Source organism: Ursus maritimus, unplaced genomic scaffold (genome assembly GCF_017311325.1).
Source record: "Ursus maritimus isolate PB19 unplaced genomic scaffold, ASM1731132v1 scaffold_24, whole genome shotgun sequence".
NCBI lineage: Eukaryota > Metazoa > Chordata > Mammalia > Carnivora > Ursidae > Ursus > Ursus maritimus.
In genome coordinates this window covers 23,119,718-23,138,543 of record NW_024424897.1, presented here as the reverse complement: position 1 = coordinate 23,138,543, position 18,826 = coordinate 23,119,718, and the positions used below count along the sequence as shown (strand labels likewise).

The 18,826-nt window shown below is 56.5% G+C and overlaps 2 long non-coding RNA genes across 3 annotated transcripts; one reads left to right on the top strand and one right to left on the bottom strand.

Annotated features, from left to right (window-relative positions):
• The first annotated feature begins 78 nt into the window (after positions 1–78).
• Positions 79–17,254, top strand: LOC103660773. Its single transcript, XR_567886.2, has 3 exons — positions 79–152; positions 4,111–4,227; positions 17,005–17,254. It is a non-coding gene; the product is annotated as an uncharacterized LOC103660773 (long non-coding RNA).
• LOC103660762 lies at positions 2,566–7,583 on the bottom strand. Of its 2 annotated transcripts, none has more exons than XR_567885.2 (4): positions 7,472–7,583; positions 7,277–7,362; positions 6,562–6,701; positions 2,566–3,260 (listed from the first exon to the last, which is right to left on the bottom strand). It is a non-coding gene; the product is annotated as an uncharacterized LOC103660762 (long non-coding RNA). The 2 variants fall into 2 exon arrangements; XR_567884.2 differs by lacking the exon at positions 2,566–3,260 and adding an exon at positions 4,237–4,993.
• Positions 17,255–18,826: the final 1,572 nt, after the last annotated feature.

Below are 18,826 nucleotides of genomic sequence, written 5' to 3'. Positions count from 1 at the left end.
ATGAGTGATAGATCTCCCCTAAAGCCAATCAGAAGTCCTTAGGGTGAGGCCCAGAAATGCCCTATAAATAGTACATACATTACACTTCAATCCAGTGTCGCCCTGGTGTGGCACGGGCCTCCTGCTCTTCGGCCACTCAAGTCCCGTGCCTGGTGAGTGGGAAACCACCAGCCTTTTATTTAGTCCCTCGCCTTTCAGCGCCTCGGCGGAGGGAAATGAACCCCCAGGCGACTTTGTGCTGCCAGGCATAGGAGTCCAACAATAGCGGGAGTTGGGGCTACGTGACACTTCTGAGAAAAGGGATTATTTCGCCGTCTTGGTTCAGGTCCCCGTTCATCCTCACCTGGTTATTGCAGCGACCCCCCCCCTCCAACGGGCGGTCCGCCCAAATCACCTGAAGCTCTCTAAAGGGAGATTCCCGGGGCTGCCTCTGATAATCGGGTTCTGTGCGCCTGGGGCACCCTGGACTATGCGCTCTGACCAGCGCCTCGGGTGGACAGAGTTGGTCCTGCCCCACTTACCTCCTTGAATGAGGCGCTGTGTGAATACACACAGCGCTTGGATTGGAGGGCGCTGCCTTGGCATTTTTCGGCAAGGAATCTACTCGGGCTTCAGACCAGCCTGGGTTCGAAATTTACACATCCCACTTACCGAGGGCAGGGTACTGAAACTCCCCCCGCCTTCTGTCCTCATCTGTACGATGAGGCTCATCACACCTACACCTCAGAGCAGCGGCTTCTCTCTTTTTTTTTAAACGTAAAGCACAGCGAGAAATACATTTGAATCCTGATACAGTACACTTACACTCCTGCGAGAATGTATAACAAAGTTTCCGCAAACAATACTAAACCTTCCTACCCGTGATATGCTGATATTTTCTATCCTGTTATTCTTCCTTCTTCCCTCCCTTCCTTTCTGCCTGCCTGCCTTTTCTTGATCATGACTGGCAGTTCGAAAAACGCTATCATAAAGGGTTGGAGTGATAAGATAAAACACAGAGCCAATGCCGAGTACATAGGAATTGATGAATAAATGTAAATATTCTCTTCCAGTCTACCCCTCCGAGACTTAGCTTTTGAAAAACCGGACTCTAGGAGCTATCACTCCTCTACCTAAGATGCTTTATTGGCTCCCTATGCCTTCCTGGATAAAAAGCCCGAACTCCGGACTAGGAGGCAGACCACATCCTTTACACTTATTTGTGGATCTTTCCTCCCCCCACCCTGTTCCCTTCCTACAAACCCTACCCTTTTGTGTCAAGGAAAGATTCCACATTTCCTAAGCACTATGTCTTCCCTTTCCCTTCCTACTTTATCCTTCCTTTCTCCTGGTAAACTCCTGTACATCCTTCAAGCCCCTGCTCAAAGTCTGAACAGCTAACTCCCGCTGAGCCATAGCAGAGGGCTTCACTCGCTAACACACTTTTTATTTTCGCTTCTGACTCCTGCGCTGAGCTGTGAGCTGCAGTGGAAGGTTTGAGGCCTGTCCAGGAGGACTGGCAGGAAATGTATGTGGAGTTAAAGAATGAATATTTGCATACAATTACATCTACGTAGGACTTGTTTATGTAGACCATACATTCTGTTCCCATGCCATTTTTCAAGTTAAGATTGCTTCACTGTCAGGCCAAGGACTCCACCCCAGTTCAGTGACTCAGCTATATTAGGGTGCAGGGAGTTTTTTTGGGGGGAGGTGAGGTTGAATATCCTGCTGGGCCACTGCCAAACCTGTTGTGGGACGAAAGCTGGGACAGCTGTGCTTCTCTCACCCCAGAGGCCCCATCATGAAGACAGCAGAAGGGGGGGGGTGCATGTGTGTGGGTGGGGGAACAGGGTGCAAAAACAGAGAACTTGGCAGCCGTTTTGAGTTACTTGAATTGTTCTTCCCTTTTAAAGACCGCCATTGCCTTGTTTTGTTCCTTCTTTCTAGGCTCTCTTGCTCCTTTCTTACCAAAGGCACACCCAGGGAAGGCAGCACTTTCTAAGGACAGAAGTGCCTTATACTTTGTCAGGACAGTTGGAGTCTTTGAGCCTCGTTTACAACCCCCAAAACCACCATACAACTTCTCTTCCCACAGGTCGCTGCTTTCTAGATGGCCTCCATCCTCATGAGAGGAAGGAGGCCAGGCGGGCAGCGTCTAATGTCCACTTTCTCCCTAGCCACACTTCACACTCACTGGAGAGCTATTCATAAATTCTGAAGTCCAGGTCCCATCCCAGGTGGAGAAAATCGGAATCTCCGGGGGGGGGCTGGCGATGGTATTGAGTAATTCCTTGGGTGACTCCAGTAGGCAACCAAATGTCTCGGTAGCCTGCACATCTTTCCACTGTGGGTGCCCAAGTGACAAACTATGAACAGTCTCACCCTCTGCCCTCCCCCACCTCTGTCCCTCCCCTTCCTGAGTTTCTCCCCTGCCCCTCTCTACTTGCCTTGGTCTTCAGGGAGCCAGGGCTGACAGGTGGTTCCAGCTGTGTCTCATTCACGATGGGCCTGGGGGCAGGTTCCCTCTCTCTCTTTCTCTTTTCTCTCTTGGTGATATTTCCATTCTTGTTTCCAACTACTCTCAGCCTCTTTTTGTTCTAAGTGGTCGATTTCTCTCCCTTTCTCATTTTTGCCACCCCTTAAAGCCCCACTTTTGTCTTGTTCACCCCTGCACCTCCTCCCTCCCCACCCCCTGCAGCACACTGCTTGCTATAGGGTAGGTGCACAGTAAATGTTTGTTGACTGACTAAACGACTGCATCCTTTTAATACTTTTTTGTGGACTTCCCTTCTCTGCCAGGCCCAGCTCCCTCTACCTCCATTTCACTTCTCCTTCCCTGTCTCCCTCTTCACCTCCTTCCCTCTTGATTCTCCTGTGCTTCTCCTGCTTCCTGACACCCCCCTTGGCCTTGTCTTTTGCATGTAGTTGCCCCCATCCATCCCCAAGGATGGGCAAGAGCACCAGAAGGAGGGCGGGAGGCAGAAGTGCAGTTTCTGCCCTTAGGAAGCTCCAGATTCCTTCCGGGGCCTTCTGTGAAAAGAATGGTGGAGCAGGTCCTGGATGTTCAGAAGCCAGAAGAACGTCAGCGTCCCAGCCTTGACTATTTGTTGGTCCTTACTCATTGCTACAACCCAAGCTTTATCGTTTATTTTTGAAGAGTTACAGCCAATTCAGCCTTGAAAGCTGGCTCATGCTCCCTTAAGGATTTTGCCAGTAGCTTCTGCTTCTCCCATATCCCTCTTGCTGGTTTTCCACATTCTCATCCCTTCTCTTTCCACCTACAGAGAAATCAAAGTTGCAGACTTGTCGAACCATCCCTGCCACTCCTACGTGCCCAGAGAAATGTGGTACAAACAACTAGTTTAAGTGAATCTCATTACTTTTTTTCTCCCTGGCCCATCTAGGATTTCAATGATCTAAGTTTCCTTACTCTTCTTTGAGCACGAAACATTGACCCCGCACCCCAGGGGCACGCACACAGCCACCCCTTTCTCCACTGCCCAGGGATGCCACTCCTGACCCATGCCCTGACTTGTCTACTCCCTCTGTCCCCTGGTTTCCCTACCAGACCCGATGGCTGTCCACCAACTGCCATGGAATGTTCCAGCAAGAACATTCCACCCATCCTTCCCCACAGAGTTCTTCCTCCTTACCTGGTTCTTTCTACCCCCTAGTCCCCTTGGGATGAGGTCTGTGGAGCCTCAGGAAGAAAGGGCAGACCCTCCTTCCTCCCTCTCCCCGCCCCCCCCTTCCCAGGGAGCAGCCCTTGAGGGTAGAAGGCACCTGTGCCCGCTCAGCCTTCCTTTGTCGCCACTAGAGGGCACCCAAGGCATTTCTAAAAGCAGATGCTGGGTTTTGTTTTTTTTGTTGTTGTTGGTTTTGTTTTGTTTTGTTTTGTTTTGTTTTTTAACCTTACTGGAAGGGAAAGGCAAGCATATAAATTGAGTTTAGCAAGCATGCATTGAGTGCCTACTGTTTGCCAGGCCCATGCCCTGCTTCACCTGGAAAGAGGGAATGTTCTAGCCGCTACAAAGACTCCTTGAAGAGCCATTTGCCTCTTCAAGGAATCAGTTCCTACCACCAGCTCATCTTACCATGTCTGGTAACACTCTCCTATCTCTGCCTCAGCCTCTCGCCCTCTCCACCCCTCCTGATCCGATGACCACAGCTCCGTGTCTGCATCTCTGAGTCCAGGCTTCCCGTGGCCGACTGGAGACGATCCTAGGGACAAAGTGAATTCCCCAGGTGGGCACTGTCTCCGTCTCTCTTCTGGGTCCCTGACCCCCTCTTGTCAAAGCCCCGTCTTGGCAGCCATCACTGGCCTCCTGAGGGTTCTGCAGACACCCTGAGTATGGAGGCTGTGGGGTCGGTGAGGCCGTTGGCTGGGATGCCGGGCTCAGGAGCATCCGTGCTTCACCGGCAAGCGCCGACCCAGCCAGCAGAGACTCAGGAAGTGGGTGACAGTGGCGATGACGATAACAATGATAATAGTAATAATACATTGGGACCCACAAAATGGCTGCAAAGTACCCTCTAATGATCACTTGTATTTATAGATCTCCTTCCCTTCCTAGACACTTCAGAGCCATTGCCCAGTTACCCTCCTAGCTTCCCTGGGAGGGAAAATTAACCCCATATTTTATGGCCAGGGGAAACCGAGGCTCTAAGAAGGGGGTGGAGTTGGCTGAGGTCACATAGTGCGTCAGTGGGAACAGAATTTGTTAAGTGCCACTCTCTCCTTGCTTTCCCTCTATATCCAAACCCGCCTAGGTACGTGTGTCCGTGTACACACTCACACACGCGTGTGCACATGCTCGCTGTCCATCCCTCCGCCTCAGGAGAAGCTGGAACTGGGGCAAAGGATTGCTGCCTGGGGTGACAAGGAGGGAATCCGGGGAACCATGAAAGAGGGCTTCGCGCGGCCAGCCGAGGCTCCGGGGAGCTCTGTCTCTGTTCTGTTGGTTACACCTCGGCTCTGCCAGGGTGTCAGTCAGGATCCAGCCTCTCCAGACTTCAGAACGCATGAGGGAAGAAATGGGGGGTGTCTGGGTGCCCACACAACATGTCCCCAGGGATAGTGCCAGACACGCGTTCACCCTGGGAACCAGTGTGGATGAGGAACCCCATTCGCCCCTTCCAGCCACGATATCGGGGATGGCAGTGAGGTTCCAGAAAGGAGGAGAGACGCGGTTGCCCTCGAGAGGAGGGAGGCCCCCCCCAGACAGGAATGGCAGTCTTTTGGCCTACACAAGAGGACACCGTGGACAGGACAAAGGGAGGTGGGGAGAGATGGTGCTGGGCTCGGGACTGGCTCTCAGTTTCAAGTTCTCACCGAGAAAGTATAAAGGAAATAAGGAGATGCTTTCTTTCTAGTTTGAAGGCAGGCATGGAAAGGGGGAATGTGCTTTTTTTTGCAGCAGCAGGAGGGAGCACAGCTATCTAATCTAAAGGCTTCCTGGCTACACAAAATAGTACCCCCGAGCAGGTGGTGGAAGAGGGCAGTGAAGTAAAAGTGGGAGGACATTTGACTAATCTCAACACCGTTCCAGTTGGCTTGGACGCTGGGATAGGGAGTCATACCTCCGTGGGTGGGTCCCTGCTCGGAGAGAGCAGCCGTGGAAACCAAGCTGACCACAGTCACGGCCTCGCGGACCACAGCCACGGCCTTGCCTGGATTCTTCAAGTCCCTGATCCTTGACTGGTCCCCACTTCCCAGCTCCACTCCTGTCTCCTGTCTGCCCCTGACCCTGGCCCAAGGCCTGGGCCACTCCCTCCCACAGCTCCTGCTTCCCCGGCTGAAACTTGAAGGCTCCACATGGCTGAGAGTTTACTAGGGCTCCCAGCTGGGTCCCACCTTTGATCTGGCTTCAAAAAATAAAAAGCAGTACCAGGAGAGTAATTTTCCCCCGGCCTGCTGGGGAGGAAGGCAGGCTGCAGGCAGGTCCTGACCAGCCCGGCCCACTCCTCCTCGAGCCTGTAGTCTGAAGCTGGTGGCAGGAGGGGGGGGGGGTTGGGGACCAAGGGAGCAAAGCCATTTTCCTCTCTGACTTCCGCTCCCTCCCTGCTAGAACACTGACCTCAAGTGAGTCTTCCTTTCCTTCCCTGCTTGCCAATCAGCAGAAGAAAGGATGAAAGGAGAGCATAGTTGCTCTCCTACCCACCTTCTGCCCAGCACTGGGCTCCCTCCCCACCCCAGCCTCTCTCCCCGTTGGGCCGGATTAGAACAGTGCCCTGCTTAGAAGGGCAGTGCCTCTGTCCTCTCCCTGCTTGTGCCCCTGGCCTCTTCCCAGGGAGTGCTGACCGACCACTCAGGGTGGGGCCTGGCCATGGGCAAGTCTGTGCCCACCTGGCTGGGCACCCGAGACATGACTCAGTTGGCTGTCTCAGCGCCAGCTCTGGTCTTAGGAGGCTGGACTAAGGAGTGGGGAGGGGAAGGCCAGACTGGAGAGAGGGTGGGTCAGCCTTTTATGGAGCTTCGTCCCCATCCCTCTGCCTGGAGTCCTGCAAGTGCTGGCCCAGGATTTCCATCTTCCGGCAACCCCCACCCTCCTGCCCAGTTCAAAGGCTCTAGCTCCTCACCTGTCCCAGGATGCTTCCCTGGGGCCCTTTTAAGTGGTTAGCAGTGCACCCCTCCTCCACCCAGCTGAGGTTCAGGGCTGCTCCATGAAGGTGCAGGAGACGAGGGGGGACTCAGGGTGATGGGGTGCAGAGTCCAGAGTCTGGGAAGAAGCAGAAACACACCCTTAAACTAGTTGAGCTGCCCCCAGTGATGTCAAGCCCTAGACACAGGGCCATTGACTACTAGATAATTCTTTCATGGACGGGGAGAAGAGCCTGGGGTCAGGCCCAAGGGAAGCTTGACAGCAGAGTTTGGTGGGCAAGAGCTGAGGGTTGGGGCTGGGCCGGGCACCATCTGCTCTTGAGGTTTCCAGCTCAGCCTCTGGCTCATCGGCTTAAAGGAAAGGTGGCCACCAAGCACAGGGTCACCGGGCTCTCTGTGTTTTTGTGTCCTTATTGAGCCATTCCTGTCTCCCTTCAGGGAAGACTCCTACCCCACAAACATACTCTCAAAGCGTTCCTTAAATCTTGAGACTCATCCAGAATTGGCCAGAACCCACCCTCCCCTCCTGCCCCCACTTCCTGGGAAAAGGGTTCATGGGAACATGAGCGTCCCTACCTCCAGATGGAGGCCCCTTCTGGAAGTCACCCCCCTTCCCCCACCTGGCCCCAGGCACCTCTCCCTGACCTGGGGGCGGACAGGAGAGTCGGGGTGGGGGAGGAAGTTGGGAGTCACCTAGTCTCCGGGTGGGCGGGGTCCCTACAGCGATAACCATCTTTCTGGCAGCTCCAGCCTGTTCTATTGGTGAGTAATTTTTTTTCCTAGAGGAGAAAGGTGAAGGCCTTGGTGGGGAGTTATTCTGGCTCTGAAGTGTCCTTGCAGCTCCCCAGGCCCCCTCCAGGCCTTGTGCAAGAGCTGTAAATCTCTCACCAACCACAGGCCTGGGGCTGCCCGTTGCTCAGCTTTCAAGTCGGGAGGTTTGTACGCATTTGCTCCTTGGTTGGGCTCCGCAGCTCCTGCCCGGGGCCTCTCCCCAGCCTGTAAAAATCCAGTCCCATAAATCTCAGCTGCCCCCCTGGGGGCCAAGCAGCCTCCCACTCCACCTCCCACCTGTAAGCATCCCCCCCCCCCGCCCCAAGAGATGGCAGATGGCAGAGCAGGGGCAGGAAAAAGAGGCTAAAGGAGTTCTGAGGGTAGCAGTTGCGTGAGGGGTTTTCTGGGGAGTCCCGCTTGGCTCCTCGGCATTAGCCACTACCTGGCCGGGTTTGGACCTTGTAACCGAATGTCTGTTTTGACAGCATCAGGGCCGGAGGGGCTTCTGCGGGGCTCTGGTGGGGAGACCTCTTGGCCTCCACCGCCTTTCGGCATCCATCTGAGCCTCCTGAGACAGGTGGCTGTCTGTCTGCCAAGCCCCGGGTGCAGTCGGAGGTGGCAGGCAGCCCAGTGACTGTGCCACTTTTCTGGATCAAAATGGGGAGCTTGAGGCATGGGCAAGGGGGTAGTACTGCCCGAGACGTGGAAGGCCACACATGACTTGCACGGGCCAGTAGATTCGGTAGTAAAACACCACTCTGATGGGGGACACTGGACACCCAGCTGGACGGGGCAGAGCGGAGGGCCTCGGGTGGCAGGGCCTGGGGTGTCTCAGGGCTGGGGCAGGCTGGGAAGGGAGGGGCAGGCTGGGAAGGGAGGGGCCTGGGCCTGGGAATTGGTGGCTGGGGGAAGAGGACGAGGGGAGAGCTGCAGAGGAAGCAGGGCGGCCAGTTCCAGTGGAGGGGACAGTCTGTTGGAAGGTTCCCCGGGGGAGACGATACCAGGGACAGAGCAGGTTTGCCGGGAAGGTGAGGAGCCCGCGCCTGGCTCTGTCTTTGCTGGAATCAGAGCTGGGGAAGGGAAAGGAAGAGCCGCCCTCCTCTAAGTACTTCATGCACACTTAGCCCCACTTTACAGATGAGAAAGCTGAGGCATAGCAAGTTTAAGGAATGTGCCCTGGATCATCCGGCTGGCTAATGGCGCGGTCGGGATGCCAACCCGGGCAGTCAGGCTCCAGAGCCGGCACTCTCCGTTTCTGCCCCCAGTGCAGAAGCAGACGGAGGGCACTGTCACCCAGGGCAGAGGGTATCCTCTGCACCGCCTCCCAGCTCCCACACAGGCCAGCAGGCGTGTTGTCCTCTCTGCTCAGGGAAAGAGCAATTCTGCCCCTCTCTGGGGGCCGTCTGCCTCCTGGGGCACACCCACCTTGGAAGCAGCATCGGGGACCAGCGACTGGCAACCCCCGGGTGCCCCGCTTCCGCTAGCACCCGCCACCATCAGGAAACTGGGCACTAGCAAAAGTGAAACTGACTTTGCCAGTTCCGCCCCCGCAGAGGGAAACGGGGAGCAGCCTCGGCTGGTCAACAACCGGTTAGGCACTTTTTATTGCCCGCACTGTCATAATCCTCCGGGCTTGGCCGGGGTGAAGAGGAAATGGGAAGGCAAGGAATTCCAAGATGCCTGCAGAGTTCATGCCAGCCATCCCCTTGCTTCTAGGTAGGGGGGCCCCCACGCTGTCGGGGAATTTCCCTCCATGTGAGGCCCTCAGCCTGGGAAGTCAGCAGGCCTTTGGGTCCAGCAAGAGTCTTTCAGCCTCAGGGAGGGGTGTACTCTTGTCCTTGGCTCTAGAAACGCGGGGAAGAGGAAACCCATCCCTGTGTGTTCCCAGAACATGGGACAGCAGGAGCTAGGCTCCTACGTAGGACAGAGATGCGGTCGTGGAGGCCTCTGGTGGGTGTTCCCTGGGATGTGGGCATGGGGGGGAGCGGGCAGGGGATGCTGATTTTTCCTTAGTACCATCAGACTCCTCTCTCAGCCTGGCAGCTCCCAGAGGAGCTCGTCTCTCCCATCAGATTGAACACTGCTCCAGAAGCCGTCTTGGCAAGAGAAAGCCTCGTGGGCGTGCCGCCCTTTCCCTCAGCTGCCCAGAGCAGAGCTCTGTCCACAGTAGGCCACTCCTGCTGTCCATGCAACAATGACCGTGGCTCTGGCCCAACGTGGGCTGCCTTCTGGGCAGGAAGTACAACCACTGTCTGTCACAGCCTTCATTTCCCCATCTGTAAAATGGGGGTAATCATAGGACCCACTTCAGCGGTCGTTGTGAAGATTATGAAGACCATGTGTGTGCTTGGCCCATACTAAGGGCTCAGTAAACGAGAGCTCTTGTTAGCTTTAGGGGCAGCTGGCACAAGGAAGACAGCCACTTTCCGTGCATCAGACATCGGGATGGAATTCCAGCAGCCCAGGCTTCGAACAGGAAGGCCGGAAGCCAGCCAGCCCGGCAGCTCTGTGGGGCTCTCTGGCTGAGACCCAGGTGGACGGGTCAGGTCCGTTCTCTCCAGGAGAGAGCAAGGAGAGCTGCGATCAGCGTGGGTCTCCTTAGGGACCTGGAGCAGAGAGGGCAGCAATGAAGGGGGATGTCATGTTAGGGCCCTCCTGTCAAGTGGAGAGAAGGGTCCGTGTGCTTCATTGCTTCAGAAGACCTAGGGGTCTCAAAGCCAACGAGATCTTATCCAGCGTGGTGGAGCGTTGGGCATGGATGGACACAGTGACCTCTCCCAGACCATAGGTCCCAAAATCACCTGAAGGAGGGGAGGGGACAGAAGGCGGTGAAAACATACCCAAGCTGAGCACACATTCATCTTCCCTGTCCCCAGTAGAGACAGACCCCTGAGTTCAGAGTGGTCCACAAGCTGCTTTACATATCCAGACTGCCTGTTGTTGGGGAGAAGGGGCTCTCGGGTTTGGCAGCTGGTTCTGTCCTGAGGAAGGACCCGGGATGGGGCTGAGCAGGTTGGCCACTGGAAAGGAGCCAGGGCCCTCAGGCGGGGGGGCAGGCAAGTGGGAGGAGGAGGGAGCAAATGCCACTACAGAAGAGATGGCACAGATGCTACTGTCTTCGGTCTTGGGCCTCGAGGGGGAAGCAAGTAGAGTAGGGAGGTGGGGCTGGAGGAAGGCTCTGAGGCTCTCGGGAGAATCTTGGGGGGAAAACGCTCTCTCTTCTTCCTTTCTTCTTTTCAGTTTCAACTTAAAAGTTCTCAAAGTGGGAAGCTTTTCCCCTTTGCTCCCTGGGCTTACCTTTGCAGTGACCTGTTCACCGGGTGGAGAACTGAATATGCCTCCCTTCCTCCCTCTTGCCCCGCCAGTAGGCAGGGGGGCCTGTGCCCAGTGCTGGAAGGATGTCCAGAAGGCTACCCCTTCAGGGAGGAGCTGTTGGTCAGATAGGGGAGACATGGTTCTTGACCACAAAGATTTCCCAGACTGACGGGGGAGATAGAGCCCATCCCTGACTCAACAAGAGTCCAGAAACAAGGACAGACAGCAAACGGATGGAATTCTTGAGGTGGTGCTCAGAGACTGGGAAGATGCCCTAGGGAGTGGGCTGAGCGCATCCGTGGGGAGAGGTTCCTAGAAGAGAACGTGAAGTAGATTTAGGGGGAGAGGCCAGTGAATGCCATTTATCCTTAAGCCAGGCCCATTTATCCAAAAAAGAAACTGCCTGGGACTTCACAGTAAATCAGTACATCTGAGCCAGGATTCCCAATTGCCCCTTTTCCCCAGGGGGGAGGAGGGCGCTAAGAGAAGGTGGGAGGTGGGGAGGGCTGGAAGACAGGCTGGGGACCAGCTGAAATGGGAGGGGGAGGGGAAGCGTGTCATTTTGGTGAAGTTCCTCCCTGACCTCATGGATGAACCAAAGTCACTGAAATGAAAAAGAGAGGCGAGTTGAACAGGTCCCTGTCTGGCCACTGTGAGTCAGGGGAGCCGGCCCTCTGATCCTCTGAGCCAAATCCTCGAATCTCTGGGGCTTTCAAGGCTCCTTGGGTCCAGTCTCAAAGCCACCGCCAGGTAGGGATCTGCCCCCTCCCTGACTTCCCTCTTTTCTGCCCTTTTACTGCTCTCTGACCTCCAACCCTGGGGCCTCCCTGGAAGGCTGAGTTACTTCTCCCCCTACCCAGATTTGGGGTAGACCTGGATAAAAGGGACAGAACGAAGGGGCTGTGTAGCCGGGCACAGGGCAGGGAGCTGAAGAAATCCGTGTTTCTCAGCTGATGGGAGGCCTGGCCCCAGCTGGACCCCACTCTGAAAGCCACAGTGAAATGAACCCTTCATAAGAGGATGCCAGCGTGTGTGTGTGGGGCTGGGGGTGGGGAGAAGGAGGAACTGTCGTGGGTCCCCAGAGCCCCCTCTGTGTGGATGCTAATTGCCATTAGAGGGAAGCACTGCAGGGGCCCTGGAGCCTTCAGCTCTGGGTCTGAGCCTCTAGGGGCCTCAGGGAATCCCCCATCAGCCCCTGCTCCGGATAGGCCCGGGGGNCGATGGCCCATTCGGTCTCCTCAGGCACTTCCCAAGTCAAGACACTTGAACCGTCTGACCTCTTGGTGGGAAGGCCCCTCTGAGGTGGCACCTAGCCCTTCCTCCAGTCCCTGGGCACCTTCGTGGGGTGGGTCTCCCTGCAGAACCAATGGTTCCTGATGGCCCATGAAGATAGGGTGGGTTTCCCCGTCCGTGGGTTCCCCGTCTTGTTGGGGGAGAGCACCTGGACACTCTCTCCCAGCCCACGGGAGCTGGCACACAGGCCTGTGCCTGACTGGCTGGGGAAGGCTTGGAGCCTGGCTGAGCCCCAGTCTCAGGAGGGAGGGAAGAGGGTAGTGAGGGGGTGGGATGCCTCTTCCGCCCGGTAGATTAGGGACTCTGAGACAGGAGAGGGCCTGTCACCAGGCCCATAAATAAAGCAGCTGAGTCTCTCCCTCCATCTGTGTTTATCTGTCTGGCCTCGGTTTCCGGGAGAGGAGATGGCTCAGCACCCCCAGCATCAAACGCCAGGCGCTGGGGGGGGTGGGGAGGGGCAGCCTCTTTCCCTTCGCCTTGCTCTCACCCTCTCTTTCTCCTTCTCAAATGCCTTCCTCTTGGCTCCTCTCTCTGCAGCCCAGACCCTTAGTCCAGGAGCCCCTCTGAGACCAGGCAGGAAGGGTGGGGAGTGTGGTCGGAGGGGTCTCAGCCAGACAGCCCTGCCGTCCCTCCCCGCTGGTGCTCACCCTTTATGGACTGTGGAGAAGGTGCCCTGGGGCCCCCAGGGAGGTGAGGGGTAGGAACCAACAGGGTGTGTGGGGGGGTGCTGAGTGTGTGAACTCTTAGTCCACGGGCGGCATCTGAAGAGGGAGGCAGGCCTGCTACTTAGCGATGAGGGGAGACCCTGCCTCCCCGGGGCTCTGTGAGAGCTCCAGGCTCTTCTTACAACCCAGGACCTGCCACCAGGGCTTTTCCGGTGTCGGTCCCCAGACCACCTGCATCAACGTCACAGGGACAGAGAAGGGGAGATGCTTGTCTAAATGCACGTTCCTGGGCCCCATAGACTTGCTGAATGAAGAGGGACCTTTCCTTTTATTTAGTTTAAAGATTTTATTTATTTGACACACACACACAGGGAGCGTGGGCGCACAAGCAGGGGAAGCAGCAGGCAGAGGGAGAGGGAGAAGCAGGCTCCCCACTGAGCAGAGAGCCTGATGCCTGCAGGGCTCCATCCCAGGACCCTGAGATCATGCCCTGAGCTAAAGGCAGACGCTTCGCTGACCAACCGAGCCGCCCAGGCGCCCCGGGCCTTTCATTTTAATGGGCATCCAGGCGATGCTGGTACAGCCCAGGCTTGAGCACCGCCCCTCATGCTGTCTGAGGGCAGGCTGTCCTGTCCTCCACCGCATCCCCAGCACCCAGCTCGGTGCCTGCAACATAGCAAGTGTTCAATAAACATCCACCGATGGGATGTATTTCTTGATGGTGACTACCCCCTCCTTTTCCGCGGGGCCTTCTTCTCTGGCCTCTCCAACCCCAAATCTCCCTGCTGGAGTGGGGGAGGGGCCCCAAGTTCCTCCTCTCAGAGGAGGTGGTGATGCTGGAATATGTCAGCCAGACCCGCCCCCAACCCCATGTCACCAGTCTTCAGCCCAACACGTCTGTATACATCGCGGGCACACACACAAGCACTCTGGTCGTAGGGATCTGAGGCCAGCGGGGAGCTCTCAGGAGGGCAGGTGAGGCCTCTCAGCTCCCCTCGGAGTCCACAAGAGCCACGACCTCCATCATCTCCTGTCCTCGGGGAGCAAGAAGTGGCAGGAGGCCGGGAAGGGGAAAATCATAGAGAAGGAAAAGTACCGAAACTGTGTGAAAGAAGGGCCACAGCTAAACGAGGTCTGGGGGAAGAGGAGAGCACCCCTGTCGCCCAACTCAGGCCAGTGGCTCCTGGAATTTTCCAAAGTCCTAGGCATCCCAGCCAGGAATGCCTGAATAAGTCACTTCTCTCTGAGCCTCAGTTTCCCTGAGCGTCAAACGACCATCTCTGGGAAAAAAAGGCGAGGCTCTTCCAGATGCGGAGTCCTCTCCCTTGGGTCAGGGCCACTCCATGCTCCCGCCTCTTTGCAACTGGCTTGCACTGCATTTGCTGTCATTTGCTTGGGCCAGATCAAAAAAAAAAATGTGGTCCGCAGATGAATATAAGGCGGTAGGGTTGTAGGCGAGGAGGCTCCCTGGGGTGGTGACAGAGATGTGGAGGAGGGAAGCGCGGGAGGCTGCCTGCAGCTAGCATGGCCGTCAGGCTGATCTGATAGCCTTCCCAGCTCCGGAGCGGAGAAGGCGGTCCAGGACTTCAGGAGCCCCAGCGTCGCCAGGACGTCTGGGAGGGGAGCGAGCAAGGGACCCAGGCATTCCGGGGGGGTAGTGAGGCGGCCCTGAGGGTGAAGGGCAGCTGAGCAGGGCTCTCAGGCCTCCCAGGGAGCCCGGAGCCAGCCCCAGGAATGCACCAGCCTGGGAGGGAGATGGCAAATACTTGCCCTGAGGCCCTAGAGAGGGCCGAGGGAGGCAGGAGGCTGAGAGAGGAGGAAGGAGGAGGAAGGGGATGAGGCAGAGCCCGGGAGCTGAGTCTCCTGAGGAAGGAAGAGGCAGAATCACTCCTGGGCAGCAGAGGGTGACGGCAGCAGTGTCCACCCCGGCTGTCGGCTGTCGTCCGTCGTCCGGGGTTGAGGCGGAAGCTAAGAAATGAGGAATAGGCCAGTGGAGACCTGGGAAAGGCAGGCTGTCTGGGTCCGTCCCCCCTACCCCGCCAAATCCAGGCTGGGGTAGATAGAGGAGACAGAGTGCTCCGCCCTAGAGAAAAGCCCTGATCTGATGGCAGAGACACAGTCCCACCCCATGGGGGCTCTCTGTCCCAATGACACAACCCAGGTCCTTGGGAAGCCCTTAGTCTCATGGAGGAGAAACAGTCCTTGCCTCCATCCTGGGGTGGGGGAGCACAATGGGACACTATACATATTTTCAAAATGACTTAGAAGCTCTTTCTGCAACACAGCAGCCAGGACAAACATAGGGGAGAGTTGTGAATGCTGAGCCTTTCATAGACGGAGGGAACCCCAATGTAAAGGAGCTATTAGTTTAGCAGAATTAATCAGAGGAGGCTCCCTCAAGTGGATTTTGAGTGAGATTTCGAAGATGGAGAAAGACAGGGGTTAGGGGGTTCATCCTTGGTTGGCCTGGGGCAGCGAGGGTAGAGCTGGTGAGGACAAGGGGGACAGTTGGCTCGGGGCAGCAGCCCTGGATGGCAGTGGTCCAAAAAGAGGACTCCAGGGGCGCCTGGGTGGCACAGTGGTTAAGCGTCTGCCTTCGGCTCAGGGCATGATCCCAGCGTTATGGGATCGAGCCCCACATCAGGCTCCTCTGCTATGAGCCTGCTTCTTCCTCTCCCACTCCCTCTGCTTGTGTTCCCTCTCTCGCTGGCTGTCTCTATCTCTGTCGAATAAATAAATAAAATCTTTAAAAAAAAAAAAAAAAGAGGACTCCATGTCTGGAAGAGCCTTTTTCCCAAAGATGGCCATTGGACATTCAGGGAAACTGAGGCTCAGAGAACAGAATGACAGGACTGAGGTGACCCAGCAAGGTAGGGGCAGAGCTGAGGCCAGAGAGTCCAGGGCTCGGGCTCTTTCTCCTCCCCCAGCTGGCATGCTGATAATCTAGGGCCGTTGTCAGAAGGTTCCAGGAGCCATGCCATCCGCCAGGTGTTTTGTTAGAACAGGGGAAAGTACCTGAATCTCTTACGGCCTCTTTTTCTCCATCTGTACTTTGGGCTCTCTCCTCAAGGAGGGGGAAGTCCTTTGCAGGAAGTTTCCACATGAATCGAAGGTATCGGTAGGACTTGCTAACAGTTTTCCTGAAGCAAACATGGGTGGCTGGAGAGGGAGAGGGAGGCCAGCAGAGGCTGGGGTACCCCCAGCTGATCAGGCATGCTCTGCTGCCACGGGGGCCAGATCTGATGATTTGGGGGGGGGGGAGGACCAATTTGCGTTTGATTTGCATATCAATTGTGTGAATTCCAGCACTGGCCATGTGCTCTGGAATCTCCCTGGCTCCCGCTCCCTCCTCTGTGGTTTCCCCACCTGCCTGAGAGCCTCCGGGTTGCCAGTTGTGTGGCCACAGCTGGGGAAGGGGGGGGTTCAGATGTTGGCCACTGGCTTCCCCCGGACCCACAGAGCTCCTTCCGTGCTCCACCCGGCGTCCCGGGCCCTCCTGGCTTCACTCGTGTGGGGTGCCCGGGAGGCCTCCCCTGAGGCCTTGTGGGAGGCTCCTGGCTGGCTGAGGGCTGGCTCTAATCGTGCCCAGGGCCTCCTGCCGCTCTGCCTTCCTAAACGTGGACCCCCTCTGAGGGCGACCCAGCGGGAGTCCCTCGGGCCCTCCCCTGCTCACAGGGGGCTGGCGAGAGCGGCCCCTCCACCCCCACCCCTGCGCCCTCAGCGGAGGCCGGGTGCTCAGCGGCAGTGGGCCGGCGAAGGGCTGTCCCCTCCCACTGGAGCCAAATAATTGCCTCCTGCTTTGTTGTGTGGTGTCTGGGGCCCGGGGCCTCTCATTTGTGGGGACGTGCTGTGGCGAGAGCCTCCCTGCGTAATTACCCTCCTCCCCATCGCCGCCGCCGCCGCCACTGAGCCTCCTGCGTCCGCTGGGCCTTACTCACCCCGCCGGCCTGCAGCTCCCCCCACGGCCCAGACGCAGGGAACTCCCCTCCCGGGTCCCAAACTGTCCTCTTCCGGCAAGCCACCGCTCGGCCTCCCCCTGCGGCCCCGCGAGCAAGCCGGGGTGGGCAGGAGCGGAGCCGGCGGGCGTCTGGCTCCCGGACGGGGACCTGAAAGAATCTTTCTGGTCTGAATACCGCCCCCCACCCAGTCCTCAGCCCGGGAACCAGACCCAGGATTGGGCTCCGGGCACGCGCCTCGCGTTGCGCAACATCTGGACAGGAGTTGCACCTGTCGGGACTTGCTCCCAGTTAGGGTTGGAGCTACCTGCGACCCTGATACCTGGGAGAAAACACTCCGCGCTAGCTACTGCTGCTTCTTCTTTTTTTTTTTTTTCCTATGTCTAATCCGCAGTCACCTGTTTACCTATGTGTTGTAAAGGAACCGGAGAAGAGAGAGCGAGCCTGCGAGCCTGCACGGGAGCCCGAGACGCACCCACGCACCAAGGAAGAAACAGAGAGACACTCCCCAAGATAAAGGGAGAGACTCCAGCGAAGAAGCAGAGACCCGGGCCACAGAGAAGCCTGCGCAGGGAGCCGGAGACGCACAGAAGGACGGAGGAATGGAGAGGTTTCCATTTCTCTTGAATGGAGACAAAAAAGATACAGAATGGGCAAACAAATATAGCAAACCTCTGGTTTCTTGTTGTATTTTATTAAATCTTGGGTAACTCTTGGAGAATAGACCACTGACGTTGCATAAAGGCTGGGCTCGGAGGGGAGGCGGGAGGACAGACAGTAAGAAGCATCGGGTTGAGCCAAGACAAATTATGAAGAGAGCCACATATCACAAAGGTTTGTACACAGTAGGCGCTCAATCATCACTGATGGCAGGGGACCCCTCTCTCCTGAGGCCAGGACAACTGAAAATTTAAAGGCAGCAATGGTGGGGGGGCCGCCTGGCTGGCTCAGTTGGAAGGGCATGCAACTCTTGATCTCCCAGTGGTGGTGACTTCAAGCTCCACGTTGGAGGAGATAACTTAAATAAATAAAGTTTTAAAAAAAACAAATAAATAAGTGGCAGCTATAGGGATGTATGTAGGATGGATTTCTGGAGGAGGGACTTTCTGAGCCTAAGAACCATTCATCAAACAACACATGTTTTTAGAGCTCCTACTATGTGCCAGAAACTGTTGTTGGTGCTTCGGATACAGTTAGTGAAGGAAACAAACACAGGTCCTTGGGAATAGTTGGGGAGTTATGGTTTCTGCCCCCCACCCCCAAGGAAGGTCGGAAGAGAACAAATCCCTCTTCTCAGCATGTTGGAGGGGAGCTACTTAGAGAAGGTGAGTTCTGGGAGTGCTGGGATCTGCCAGCAAATTAGAGAAGGTAAGCTCTAGGCTCCATCAGGGAGCCAGGCAAACCAATGGAGACCAGGTCACCCGTGGAACACCCACCGAGCTCAGAACAGAAAAGGGTGGGCCCCTCCTGAGGTCACATAACCCACAGGCGGAGTTTCAGTATCTGGTATGGCTGTGGGTTCCGGGGTACCAGCTAGGAAACCCCGACATTTAGGATCCCTTCCAGCCAGAGATGTGACGCCAGGAGGAAGCCCCTTCGCTGCGTTCATGCTTGGCTGGGGCGTCTGTTGCAGTAAAATGCCAGCAAGCCTAGGACGCTGTCAGGAGATCTCCTCTCCAGGCAGGTCAGTATTCCAAGCAACCTTCATCTTTCTCCTGCTTCTATCCTCCCTCTCTCCAACGATTTCTTAACGTCCCTGTTATCAGGAAGCTGTCCCTGAAGGTCCAGCTCAAAGCCCTCTCCCTCAGTGGCAGTGGAGGAATGCGATGCTTCCTGCCCTTTTCCAGGGTAGAAGGACAAAGCAAAGCAAGGATGTCATTTGATGAGGTGGGGACCAAAGACTCCTTCACAAACACCCTTCCACCTCTCCCCAGCTGCCTCTTTTAGGCCCTGAAGCAGAGGAGGGAGATGAAAGGGACAGAGCTGACCATGGGTGGGGGGGGGAGGGTGGGACCCAACGGGGGACTGGGAACGGATTTCAGGAGCAGATAGAGGGGGTGGGGCAGAGGCAAGCCGGGATTCTGGCCATCTCATTGGCTCCCTTGGCATCAAAGCATCCATTGGCTTTCAGCAAAGTAGAACTGATTAGTGTGTTTGCCTGAATGTTGGGGAGGGGTGGTAGGGAAAGGGGTGCAGGATCCCATAGCAACGTGTTGACTCTGCACAGCTCCACATCCCCCCTT